This window comes from Suricata suricatta, chromosome 3 (assembly GCF_006229205.1).
Source record: "Suricata suricatta isolate VVHF042 chromosome 3, meerkat_22Aug2017_6uvM2_HiC, whole genome shotgun sequence".
Lineage (NCBI taxonomy): Eukaryota > Metazoa > Chordata > Mammalia > Carnivora > Herpestidae > Suricata > Suricata suricatta.
This window is the reverse complement of record NC_043702.1, coordinates 28868142-28878935: the sequence shown is the minus strand read 5'-3', so window position 1 is coordinate 28878935 and position 10794 is coordinate 28868142. Positions and strand designations below refer to the sequence as shown.

The window sequence follows — 10794 nt, the reverse complement described above, 5'->3', positions numbered from 1 at the left end:
CCACTGCAGGAAGGCAGGCGGGATGATGGCTGACATTCTCGCCTGTCCCTGCCCACTGATACCTGGAGTGAGAAGCTGCACGTGGTGAACTGTAAGGAAAAGAGGTCTCAAAGGCTCAGCACTTTGAGGAGAAAAGAGTCCTCCAACCCCAGAAAGCCCAGGTCTGCACTTCAACAACTCCCAACCCTATTGCGGATGTGATTAGCAATGGCCAAACCCATTTCAGAGATTGTCTTTCAACATGTTTTAATTAGACATTTACAAAATAATAACCTTATTTTTCTTTTTGTCCAGGGGATAGAGATTCCTAAATTGGAAATAATAAACGGATTAGCAATTAATTAATTGCTGGCAGGTGTGGGGAGAAGCCATCTACGGCTTCTTAGCATTTTCCCCCTTTTCTCTTAAGATCATTCTTCCTTATTTTAATTAATTTTTTTTGCCACCCCAGCACTCCTCTTATCAAATATTCAAATAAACTAAACAAATAGAGTGTACCGAGACCAAAGTACTCAATATGGTGTTTAATTGGAATTGTAGCCTTGTTTTCTCCCAGTGGGTCTCAGGGTACCTGGAAGCCTTCCCTGGCAATAGAATTGGACTCCAAAAGTGCATTTTTAGCATCTAGTTAATCTTCCTTTCAGGTGCCCAGGGTATGGCTTGATTGAAACGAGGAGCAGTAAGCCGGTGAGTGGTTTGTGGTTTCTCTTCCCCAGTAAGGAATGGAAGCGGAAGCACAACAAGGCTGTGGGCTTTCTCCCACCCACCTGCATCAAGGTTCACTTCTGTGTGTCTACGCCACATGAGCGCACACTGGTGGACGCACCACCCAGCTGCTGTGCCAGCCAAGGTCTAGCGGCAGGTGCATGCCTTTGGCGGCTAGCACCTCTTGAGGCCCTGCCGGGGGGCCTCCAAACACAGTTGGGCACTTCCATGGCTAGGTCTGGCACAACGATCCGGATCCATGTCCTCAAATCCAAGTCATGGCCAGAGGAGGGGTGACAGGCAAGACATGTACTCGGGTACAAGCACTCGCTTGCCAGGCATGTGGACCTCATATAAGCTCTGTTCCTTCAGAAGGGATGGCCACTCCGAACGGCTATGGTGTGGGCACTCGGATCATTTCCTGAATGAGCAAACGGTCCTTCTCTAGTGCCAAGAGAGGGCTGCAAGGACGTAGGTCTGTCTGTAATGGAACCAGAGCTATTGGCTGTTTCAAAATGAGTTATGCGCTTCAGGACATTACACTGGTGCCTTGCAACAGTTGAGAGACCGCATAGGAGAGAGGGCCTAGGCTGTCTTCTGAAAAGCAGCCGCATCATTGGGCCATGACCATAGATTTATCCAGAAATAGTGACTAGTAAGAATAGAGAAGGAATGGAAGGGGAGTTTTAAGTGTGTCTCTGGTGACCACTACGTCCTTCAACTCAAAGTATTTGCAGATCGAGGCAAAGACAGAAGTAGTTTGCTGTGACTGATGAAGCCCAGATGATTCCCTGTCAAGGATATCAGTAACCGGGAATTGAAAGGTAAAGCACAGTGGGGGTGGCGGGGAAAGGGCCGTGGGGAGTGGGGACCCCGCTAGTCAGGAAGCTGGTAAGGAAATGAGAGCCTTCTCAAGGCTTCTAAAATCAGGGGGCGGAACGAGGGATCCAGCCGGATGGAAGACTTTCTGGCGCTTCTCTCAATCAATCTTTTTCTCTCTCCCAAATTCGGAAGCATCGAAGAACAGGAATGCTGGTCTAGGGATCCTAAAACAGTCGTGTACACAGTTTTTGTTTTTTAACTCTCAGGTAGAGACTATCAGGCAGCTGTAAAAAAAATGGTAATAGCAAGAAAGTTCTTTATGTATAAATATGAAATGATCTTTAAGACATGTAGTGAAGCCAAAAAGCAAACTCAGGAACCACGTCTAGCACGCAGCCCAGACCATATAAATTGCAGGGCTGTGCAAATTGAAATGGAGAGACAGGGGGGTCAAAAATTATTAAGAATTGCAAGACAGCCAGAGCAGAGCATTAAATCAAAGGCAAGACCCTCCTGAACATAGGGCCCTGTGTGACTGCACATGCGTTCTCTGTACTGACAAAGCCAGGCTTGCTAGCATGCAGTAAGCCTGAAATACTAAACAAGAACTAAATAACAAGATTTACCTCTGGAGGAGTAGGTGAGAACTAGGGGAAGGAAGAGAAGAAAGGAGAAGAATTTCCACCATAAGCCTATTGATATTTTTTTAATGTTTGAGCTCTGTGGATGAGTTACCTAGTCAAAATTAAAATTACCAGGAAAAACTTTTCAGGGTTCTAGAACAGTCCACATAGGGGTGCCTAGGTGGCTCAGTAGGTTAAGCATCCGACTTCGGCTCAGGTCATGATCTCACAGTACATGGGTTGGAGCACCACATCAGTCTCTGTGCTGACAGCTAGCTCAGAGCCTGGAACATGTCTTCAGATTCTGTGTCCCCCTCTCTCTCTGACCCTCCCCTGCTCACGCTGTCTCTCTCTCTCTCTTCCTCTCTCTCTCTCTCAAAAATAAAAATAAATAAATAAATGAATAAAACATTAGAAAAGTCCACAAAGACTATAAGCATACATAGGTTCCCATTCTCAGCATTTCTCAGCGATTACATGTTGATATGTGGAAGTCCTAAGAATAGGAAGAAGCTCAGAGAGAGAAACATCTGACTGTAACTGCCAAAGCCACAACCATCCCCTTTCTCACTGCTCACTCACTTGCTCCTGGACTCAGACTTCTAGGAAGCCAAATAAATCACACTGTGTATGTGTGTGTGTGTGTGTGTGTGTGTGTGTGTGTGTGTGTTGTCTCTGTGACAATCTCCTCGGCCTCCTGAACTTTGGTAGGCCTTGGGCACATGAGCCATTGTCTACTTTCACAAAGGCTGTCCTCCATGTTGATAAGTGCCACTCCTACTGTGAGCAGAGGGACTCCACATCTCATGACACGCATGGGTTAGTGAATGATCAGTAATAACGAGATAAGATACTTCAAGTTTAACTAAAAAGGCATATCCATGTATCTCCAGAATGGTGCAACCCAAAGAAATAGAAGCAGAATCTGAGATGCTCCTGAATTAAAAAGAGTAATAATAGTTTACACATACTGAGTACCTACCGTGTGCTAAGTGAATTGTTCATTTAATCTTCACGATGCCCTGCAAAGCACATTCCACTAATTTCCTTATTTTGTGGATAAGGAAACTGAAGTTCAAAGAGGAAAAGTAAGTTGCCTGATATTACCTTGCAAGTGAAGGATGGAGCCGGCAAGACACCCTTGTGCTAGAGCCCACACTCTTCACCAAGAAGCACATAGGAGGGAAGCCCCAACTTTAATGTAAATGATCTGTATATCAACCTAAAATGTAAACATTCTTCTCAGCTCTTCCACCTCACAGCTCTTCCATCCAGGCACCATAGGGCTAATTTGGAAGCAGGGCTGCCTACTTTCATTTGGGCAGATTTGTCTATGAGTTCTTTTGTGCCATCAAGTCAAATGAACACTCAGCTCACCATTGTTTAAAGCCCACATTAATGTTCAATATGGCCCTGGACTCCCAGTTTTTGGAAATGTTTCTTAAATCTTGACAACTTGACACCTCTTGGGAACAACTCTCCCAAGACTGACCCATAAGCTCTCCAAGTGATATAAGTGGTTAGGCAGTTAAGAAGAGTGATGAGGAATTACTTCCAAGAGTACAGATAAATCAATAAAATAATCCTGAGGCACAGAAGGTGAAGACCAGAGGCAGATGTTAGAATTCCTTGGCTGAGGGGAAGAAGACTCAGGACTCAATTCAAATTGGCTGTAAAAATATTATAAAGGTTGGACCAAATCGCAGCATTCCCTTGAGAACTTTTTCCCGTGTGAGTTGGCTGGGACACCAGGAACAAGTATCTATGTAAGAGAATTATCCATATGCCTGTACCATCTATATTGTCTTGCATTTATCCTCCACCAAACTGTGGTGACACTTTGATGAAAAAGCCATATGTTTGTGGAAGTGGTGAATGAATGAATGAATGAATGAATGACTCGTCAGTCAACTGATACACTATCATAACCCTTAAATGGATTATACAAGAAATACCTCATCATAATAATCCAACCCATCCCTGCAGCCAACCAATGAAATATCCAAACGATTTTTTTCCCATTGACACTTTATGGTAATTGCTAGAAATTCTATTCCCAGTAGGCAGAAGCTGGAGATGAAACAGAACCAATAACAAATTTCTTCATCAAGAATTGGAAAGTGAAAACAAAGTGTTTTGAATGCAGTAAAAGAGGAACATTTTGCAGATCAGCTTAATATATTGCCCTTGAATGTCTAAATGTATTTGTGTGATACTGTCAAGTAACTACTCAATAAATGCTTTAAAGCTCGTCTGGCTTGTTCAAATTTAAAATATTAAGAGAGAAAGGGGATTTGGCTGAGTTTTACAAATTCAATACCCAAGGTAGTACGGAGGGAAATAAAAGCAGCTGGAATTTGTGTAGTTGCTAATTTAGTTGGAGAATAATCATCCATCTAAAAAAAAAATCCCTCTCCCACATCTGGAAGAGCCAGTTATAGAAGGAAAGGTGTGACTTGGTTGCCAAAAGGACATTTTCCTTATTGAAAAATAAAAACCTTTATTTTATGCAAACTGCCAAGCAGTCTTATCTTTTTCTTTTTCTTTTTCTTTTTCTTTTTTTTTTTTTCCCTTCAGTTTCAGAGTGATGAAACAGGAAGCAAGAGGCAGTTTGGGGACTTTTATAAGACTAATAAGGCCAGGCTTTCTTGGGAAAGAGACAAGTTGAAACTCAGCCAGGTGATGAGACACTACAAGGAGGTCAAAGTGCTAAAGGTGCTCGTAAAAGCTGTAAGATGAGGGAGACTGCCAGAAGCTTGTGAGGAGAGACCCAGGAATTGGTCTAACACTCTAAGAATAATTGAAAATAGGGACATTTTACTTAGAGGGAATAAAGGAAAAGCAGAGTTTCAAATAAACACTGATAACCAAAGTCTAATGAGACAAAAAACATAAGCTACACATAGATTTTTGTACAGCAGTTGTTTTTCTAAGTTGAGCATTACTTTCTATACTCTTTTAAAAGCTATAACCAGGTTTTCTTACTTACATTTCTATTTTTCTCAAAATGAGTGATTCCCAAAACTTTCCTGCATCAGAATCACTGAGGAAGCTTTTAAAAAATGATGATTCCTGAACCCAATGCCCCAAAAAGTCTCATTAGGGGAATGAAAGGGTGGGGCTCAGGAATCTGTGTTTTAACAAGGGACAGGAAATAAGTCCTAGGTAATTTGATGCAAGGGATTTACATCTCACTATTGAGAAGCTACTCTTATGATTTATAAGCCAGGTAATGTCCTGGATCTATGCAGCTGGAGCAAGGAATCACCACCAGGTGGAAATTTATCAACTTTCAGGCATAATGGGAAGGAGGGCTCTGAGAGGTCAGAAGGTAGTGATTTTGTCATTTAAATGTGATGTAGTCCAATCACTACTCAATAAATGTTTCAAAGCTTGTTGGTTTGTTCCAATTCAAAATATTAAGACAATAAAAAAAGGTTTGGATGATTTTTACAAATTCAGTACTAAAAGTAATGTGCAAGAACAATGAGCACTAGCTTTGTAAACAGCTAATATAGTGTCGAGTTTCGGGGTCGAGGACACATGGAAATATAAGTCAGGAGAGAGGTTGGACAGCTACAGAAAAAGTTTTACCTCCTTTTCAGTTCCACCTGCCTTTCCCCAAAAGTGATGACCTGAGAATACACATCAAGTTGACTTGTTCCTGCATTAGGAAGTCATCATTTGATGGCAAATCTCTATTTTGACCTATTCACCTACCTCTCCAGGTGAGGCACATCCAATTCTGCCTTACCAATATAAAGCATGTTCTTCTGATTTCACTGCAAACTTTCCTTCAATTGAGAGGACAATGGGGGGGGGGGGGCTGGAAACTGAATTAAATGAAAAAGAACCCTGCACAGAACAGCATTTTGCTACCTCCCAAATATGCATATACTTCCTCCTCTCTCTCCTTGCATCAGTGTGAGAGTTCCATGTAGCAGTGTGGCCCTAATACCAGGAACCTTTGTAACTTCCCTTTGTGAAATGCCTGTGGCTACTGTACGTCAATAGAAATGTAGGAAGAATGGCTTCTTACCTGCATTCTGCAGAGGAAGATCTGTTTTTCATTGACCCATCATGGTACTCGTTCACCCAGAGAAGAAATATGAGCTGAGACATGCTAAGACACATCCTCTCTTAGAGAAGTTCAACCCTACTGGCTCAGTAGAGCGGAAGATTTCTCAGAGGGCCCATTTCCTGAAGCTTTCATCATTTCAGAGGCTCTTCTGGCTCTTCTCTCAAGGTCCCTACCTCAGTTACCCAACTATTAGCAACATGACAACCATCAAGGACTACAAGCTTTGGGCAACACCATGTCCTCCGGTGGGCAAGTGTTTGACTCACAAAGTCACAGTCTTCCATACCAATCTCTCGTCATCCCTTTCATCAGTAACAGCAGATGGCACAAGGCATCAGATCTTTGCAGGAAGCCACTGCCCTATAGTGTGATATAAGGAAGCATTGAGCATTTGGCTTCAGATACTAATTTTCATGACCAACAGCAAATTACTTAGCCTCTCTCCAGGCATCATTTTCCTCCTTTATTAACAGGGTATTTTTACTCTCTGGATTTGTGAGAACTTGAGATAACATATTCAAAATGCCTGAGACATAATAGGTGTTCAATAAATGGTAGACAATACTTTATGCATGAGCCTCAGGCTAATGTATGTGTGAACATTTAGTTATTAATTAGAAGGCAAATGAAAGCTGGCTGGAGGGAATTGCATTTGACCTTTAGCAAATGATTTCATTTAGATGCGCTGATGCAAAACTATCACATCTTATAAAGAAAGATGAAAATAAATCTGGCTGACAAAAGATATTTTAATAAATACTCAATCTTTCTCCAACACCCTCTCAGTCTATGACCACCCCACTATAATTTGTGTGCCATTTAGGGATGCTTTGTACCTTTCCCTCACTTATCATAGTCAATCACTGACTGATCAGGGGCCAGATTCAGCTCAAAAAAGCTTTCTTGAGCTCCTGCAACTCGTGATGGCTCCAAATAAGGAATTCTTCATGGGTTTTTCCCCCTCCAAATAAGCTCGCTATCAAATAAGCATGAGTATACTGGGGTTGGTAAAATCTCTCTAAATCATTCCTCAACTGAGATCAGCTCAGCTGGTATAACAGGATGTAGGAACCTAATGGGTCCACCTTCTATGTACCCCATGTTATTGACAGAAAAGGAAACCTGCTGCAGTCCACATAAAGCACCTTGTAACATGGCAGCCATGGTCTCTTACAGGAAGAACAGGGTGTATGTTCCAGCTGATGAGAAGAAAGGGACAAAGGGAAAAGACTAGGGCTCACTGCAGACCAGACAGAGAAGAGACACATAGATGTCCCATGACCTTAACTTGGAAATCCATGGAGACTCGACCAATAAATGGGAAAAGAAGGAAAGAGTATTAAGGAGAAAGGTGGGATCCATGAAGGCCTCTTTGGGGTGGAGAGCAATGCACCAAAGAAGGTAGGCTGAAGAGATTAAGAAGGATTACAAAGCTGGAGTTGCCATTTTTTGCAGAAGGTCAGTGACAAGAAACTGGCTGGCAGCCTTAGGGAGGAAAGGAGCGAAGGCTACCAGGCTTAAAAGAGAGAGAGTGTGAGAGAAGAGAGAGACAGAGACAGAGACAGAGAACTAGGAAAGGAAAGAGACCCCTAAGAGGAAAACAATTGCTGATACTACCCTGTTGGAAAAGATTCCAGATACCATAACTGAAAGAAAAGAGAGGTGTGTGTATCACATGCAAGTCTCTCGTGCTGCATCACACCTGAGTAAATAGTGCTATCAGGGGCTTCATCTGGAGTTTCTCTGTCTCTAAACCTATCTGGGATGAGGATGTGTTTAGAAAGTCCAACCCAAAGAACTTTGCAAAAAAAAGCTGTGATTAGTTTCAGAATGCTCCCACTGTGCATCAACCAATGTAATAGGCTCACATGTGGTGACTGATTATGCCCATTACCACTCCTGCATATTCCTGCCTTCAAAAGCCAAGGAGGAGCAGGAAGGAGAGTTAGGCAAATATCCTTGGGACTAGTTTGATTAAGCTAATGTACCAGGCATTGCCCATTTTGCATCCTGAGAAGCCATCAAGCCCTTTGAACTTAGCATTTTCATCAGAAATCATCAAATAATGATAGAGCAAATCTTTGGAGTGCCTTTTATCCAAAGACTTCAAAATACATTACTATTACTGCTGATTCTCAGCATTTGGTAGCTGGTATTACATTAATTTTCTAGATGGTTAAGCTAAAGCATCTAATGGTGAAATGCAAAATCAGCTACAAAGGTAGGAAAAGACTTTAGAGTACTCTGGGTCAAGCTCTGACCATTTATCCATATAACTACGCTTACTGGTACATGACAACATCCAGATGCACAATTACGAGCCAGGAGTAAATGAAGACTTTATGACCATCCATACATAGAGGACATTGGTCATGTTGGTGGCTGCCACACATCTTTTACATATGCATCTTATGTTTGGAGAGGAACTCACTTCCTTATCTCCCTTGCAGCTGCAGTGCAGACATGTGACCTGGCTTCCACCAATCAGATGCAATGGTGGGAACAGCAAGGTGCTGGTGCAGACGTTGCAACAGAGCCAATTATAGTGTCAAGTGCATGGTAGAGGCAGCAGTGGCTTCCCCAACAGACTGGTTTGACAGCATAGTTGTAGGCATGTTTCTAGAGGTTTAGCCTGTAGCCTGGCTCTTCAGCTCTCTCCATGATCCTATGAACTCTTCCATACCCTTTGAACGAAGCCTTCTCTGCACAGTCAGCCAGACCCAGCTTCTATCACTTGTAGCTAAAAACCCTGACAAGCATTCCTTCATATCCCATGGAAAAGAGAGGTTCACAGACTTCCTTTTATCCTTTTAGTAGGTTGATAACTGCATATCAACCCATCTTTGAAACTGAAAGTCATTTGCTCAATTGTTTTTGGTGTTTGTAAATATCTAGTATTTACCGAGCATTGTGGAAGTACAAAACTCTGTGCTAAGTATTATGAAAAATATTTGCTGGGTTCCTGCTATGTGCTATATATCGCACTGAGGGCTAGAATGTCAGAATATTCAGAAAAAACAGACATGGCCACCACCCTCCAAGAGCTGACAATCCACAGGGAAAGGCAGGCAGTAATTGAGGAATCACACTCAGAACTGTAAAACTGCCACCGTGGTAAGTGATATGAAGGGCAGAGAAAGCATCCCTGAGGGAAAAATATGTTAGCATGAGATACGCCTTTGAAAAGAGCACACCAGAGTCAGTTGGAAAATTAACTGGAAAGAAATCAAAATAGATGGAGATAGACCAGTGAGGAGGCAATTTTAGTTATTCAGGAGGGAGTTGATGGTAGCTCAGACTAGGGTGGGAGGGGCAGAGAGAGAGAAAAAGACAGACTCAGGAGATTTTTAAGAGGTAAAATCAAGAAGACTTAGCAATGAATTAGATGTGGGAAAATGAGGTGAGGTCATAGATGATTCCCAGGTTTCTGACTTGAGCCACTGGATAAATGGTAATGTCTGTCCCTGGGAAAACACTGGGAGAAAATCAAGTTTTGTAGGACATGGTGAGCTCAGTCTCACACATGTTAAATGAGTTAGCTTTGAAGCATCCATGAGGCTGGAGCTCAGAAGACTATTCCAGAGGCGCAAAATTGTCCATGTACAAGCGAAGCCATTGTATTAATAGGATTTCTTAGGGATGAGTCAAATACAGCCTGAGAAGAGAAGGCCTTTGACCTATTCTTAAGGAGTGTAAAGTATATGTCTAAAACTTCAAGGACCCATGTGTCAAAAGTGACCAAAAGATAATAATAGTCTGCCTATAAGACATCAACAAAGAGAAATGCCTTAATCCAAGAAACATATCTTGATTCTGTTGCTACAAACTCCCCTACAATCAGGATCACACACTCAAGGGCCTAGCCAGTCTAAGCCCAGTTAATCGGCCAAGCAGGGGCTGTGGCATACAGCAAAGCACATGCCCTATCTAAAGAGTGTATTTGATTCCAAGCCCCAAGCAAGTTATTCCCAGATATGATACTTGTATCCATTTCCCTCTATTAAGTCTCCCACTGTTTGAAATAACTACTGCGGTTTACATTAACCTGAATGGACCTTGACTGAAACAGTATTTAACCCAGATTTCTAGAGTCAGAACCCAATTCGCTACTTTTGACTTGGAAACAATCTTCAATTACTATAAGTTGTTTTCCTGCTAAATACCCTGTTTTTCTATTTCCAAATAGCAGTGATATCTCCAAAAGACTGTTCGTCTACCCCAAACACTTTCCCTAGCTATAAATACTATCCCTAAGACTATTTTCCAATTTCTAACACTCCAATCATAGTTGGCTCACCCTAAAACCCCTTCCATTATTCAAATCCATCCTAAAGACAAGGGTAACATTGACATCATAGCCACGTTGGGGAAAAACAGAGGCTATTCATCTCCTGGCACTATAAAATAGCTTCACTTAGAAACCAAGAAGGTAGACCAGCCGAGGTAAGGGGATAGTCTCTGGAAACCAATGGCAGGAGTGAAGACAATAGAATTTTGGAGTAATCTTAAAGATGGCCTAGGGCAGAGGAAAGTAAGAGAAAAACCAGCAAGTAAGGGGAGGCG

At 42.2% G+C, this 10794-nt stretch overlaps 1 long non-coding RNA gene across 1 annotated transcript in view; it reads right to left on the bottom strand.

The window, feature by feature from the left end:
• The window catches only part of LOC115287501, a 22978-nt gene extending 16681 nt beyond the window's left edge, over positions 1–6297 (bottom strand). Inside the window, exon 1 of the long non-coding RNA XR_003906515.1 lies at positions 6190–6297. This is a non-coding gene — a long non-coding RNA (uncharacterized LOC115287501). The remainder of the gene's footprint in view (positions 1–6189) is intronic.
• Between the last annotated feature and the right edge of the window lie 4497 nt (positions 6298–10794).